Consider the following 3,525-nt stretch of genomic DNA (forward strand, 5'->3'; position numbering starts at 1 on the left):
TTTGACTGTACATCACTCTTGTCGCGTTCGCGTTGCAGCCCGGCACGCTGGACCCTCCACGTCGCTCACCGAATGGAACGCGCTTCGTCTCGCGTTTTCGCTCGCTTGTGGGACCGCAGTTGAGAGCAAACTGACGTCCCTCCCCCTCCCCCGCCCGCATCATTTATTATACCACCACTCCCTCCATTTTATGCAGAGTAAATAAAAACAGAGGGAGTATACTATGGATGAGGATCCCCTGACGCGGTCGAACCCGTTGAGTAACTGACATGCGGGGCCTAGCAAGCATGGGGTCCGCCAGTAAGTGACCGAAAGGGAGGGTAAGGCAGGGATACCTACGTCATAGTATCCACTTCCACTATACTACTTTGACCAAATGTTAGAGTAATAATATATGACATGCAACTTACACAAATGTTAGAGTAATAATATATGACATGCAACTTACACAAAGCATACAGGGTCTAATGCATTTTTCGAGGCTAACTTTGACCAAATGTTAGAGTAATAATATATGACATGCAACTTACACAAAGCATACGGTCAAATTCATATGTGAAAGGAGTTTCCAATGATATAATTTTCACATTATACATATCATGTACTATTAATCTTGTCAATAGTCAAATTGGAAACCATCTCGGGTACAAATCTAGTAGTACGTACGAATCTAACAATATTGATTGGGTTTTGTTGAATGTTGATACCTTTTTTTATCAAAGTAGAGATACTTTGACTACACATAAAACTTATATGTGAACTAGAAAGGATAGGAGGGAGTATATTGTACGTTCAAAAACGAAACGAACATTGAATACCCTTTATATATGATTTGCGGATGCTATGATCACCGGTTCAAAATTTTGAATCCGCCTTAGGTATCACGTGCCCCCACTTGTTCCCTCTCGATTTCATCTTGGGGTCCGGAGATCTATTAAAAGAGGACTAGGGTGGGTACATGCGAATGATACTCGGCAGAATGTTCAAATGAGGCATGCGGGAGGATGGACTTGACTGGAGGGCGACATGATCAATGGAGAAGAGGGTTGGATAGGAATGAGAAATAAGCAAACGCCACATGATTATACTTGAATGGCTCAAATAAAAAATAAGTTGTCTCTCTTGGCCTACATAGTGAAAGGCCTAATGAGCAACGCGGAGCACTGACGCTCGAATACGGCCGGGAAAACAGGGAAACCGACATGTGGGGCACACCCATCGGGACGAAGTAGCGTAGACTAGTCCAATGGAGGAGTTGGCCCACGATCTCCTCGCCACTGACAACCTTTCATGTGGGTCGTTGGGGCCAACAACGGGCGCAGCTCCAGCACCGCCTTTGGACACGGCGACCGCGGTGAGCGACACGCTCATATCGTTGCTAGACACGGTCGGTTTCAGTGTACCAAGGGTGGCGTTAGTGCTGTGGCACGAGCAACGGTATGTTTGGTTTGTGCCCAAGGTTGCCCCATCAAAGCATTGGGTAGCCAAAATTTTGGTTGAGGTATTGGTTGCCCATGATTTGGCCGACATTGGCAAGAAAAATGAAGTAGAGTTGGCTAGAGTTCATTGGCATGCCAAAGAAATGGCAACCATCCAAACAAAGACCAATCTTTGGGTCATGACCAAAATTTTGGTTGAGGTATTGGTTACCCATGATTTGGCCGACATTGGCAAGAAAAATGAACTAGAGTTGGCTAGAGTTCATTGGCATGCCAAAAAAATGGCAACCATCCAAACAAAGACCAATCTTTGGGTCATGACCAAAATTTTGGTAAGGTGCACTTTGGCCACAATCCAAACACACCCCAACACCCGGCTCGTCGAGGATGCACGGGGCACCGCGACGCGTCCGCGGAGTGGTGTAGCGCGTCCAACTTCATCCTCTGGACCTGAGACCATGCTGGGTCGTCTTGCTCTTTCAATGACATGCGGGGATCGCATGTGAGCAAAGGGCATCTCCAACATTGCCATGACTGCAGCTGACTACCCTGGCACACCAAAACCCTCGTCCCTCGCGCTGTCGTGCGGTGCGTTCCCAGCCGGTGCCAGCTGCCCGCATTCATGTCGTCCGTTCGTATGTCGTCGTTAAGAGGCTCGGTGCCCGAGGAACCAACTCCGGCGACTTAATGACGCACCCGGATGCTTGGCCTCACCAGAATGTGCTACTTAAAGCGGCAACGCCCAGCTAACCTCCACACCATAGCACATCGTCCTCCTACCTGGCACCACATCTTCCATGACCGCAAGTGCGAACGCTCTGCGGGAGAACTTGTCTTCGGGGATGAAGCTCGAGGTCGCCGCCCTCGCTCAAGTCGCCTCTCGCGATGCAATAGCGGCGTAGCCGGACGCGGACGCGACCGCACAAGCGATGGCCACGCTGGCGGCCGATGACGAGAGCACCGTCAGCCACGCGTCCTACTTGCCGCCGTCCAATGTCCGGCACCGCCGAGGTCGGGGACTCCTCCGAGGATGAGTAGGGCATGGGAGGCGGCAGGGCATGGTGTGCCAACTGGCCGGTACGTATCCCGTGTTCTACTCTTCCTCGCCGGAGACCGCACCTTCACTTCACGGGTCTTGAACCCCGCCCCCGTACATAGAGATCGCAGATGGAGGACGTCGGTCGCCGCTGTAGAATAGGTTTAGGGTCGGGTTTCTTTTATTTTTCTGTCCTATAAAAGTTCGAAATGTAATGAAAATCTGTCATGTTTGCATTAATCTCGGCCGGTGTATATGAACTTTCACAATAATATACATATTGTAGGAGTACTAGCAAGATGCTCGTGCGTTGCACGGAAGATCAAGATCTTGTGGGAGAAAAGGATGAACGAGGGAAAGCCTTATCTGCAAATGTGGAGAGGAGTGCAGGTAAATTGTCATAGTTTCCTTCCTATCCGTTAGATATAGATCGGACGGCCTATATTGCAGGATGACAGGCACACCATCATCACCAACTCTGCTTTTTATTGAACCGAGACAAATCTAACATGCGAAGTAAAATAAACACATAGGGTCTATACATACACAAATTATCTTAGGCACTCCATAGTACGTCCACTACACATTCACACATTTCACATCTTTGTACATCTACGGGAACCTACGAAAGGGTTAACGTAAATTGCCTCTCTCTCTCCTCCCCTGATTTTCATGTTGGTGGGCCCCTTCCTCCCCCCAAATCTACAATCAACAGCTCACACATTTCACATTACGTTAATTACGTAACTGGGATTACGTAGGTGTAGCATTACTCGTCCTAAAAAAACCAACTAAGCCAACCTCCCAGCATATCGCGCGGGAAAAGACCCGGCCGCGCCGTTTTAGTCGGGATTACCGGATTACTAGTAGTAGTATCGATGGATCGTGTGAAGCAACAAATTTTTTTTGAGGGGGCGAAGCACCTAGTTTAAAAGGAAAAAAGGCGGTACACTCACAGCACTCCTGTCGCGATCGCATTGCACCCCACACACGTTCGGTCCTGCACACGGCTCACGCAAACGGAACGCGCTTCGGCTTGCCTCTTCACTG

The sequence above is a fragment of the Triticum aestivum genome, chromosome 3B, assembly GCF_018294505.1.
Source record: "Triticum aestivum cultivar Chinese Spring chromosome 3B, IWGSC CS RefSeq v2.1, whole genome shotgun sequence".
NCBI lineage: Eukaryota > Viridiplantae > Streptophyta > Magnoliopsida > Poales > Poaceae > Triticum > Triticum aestivum.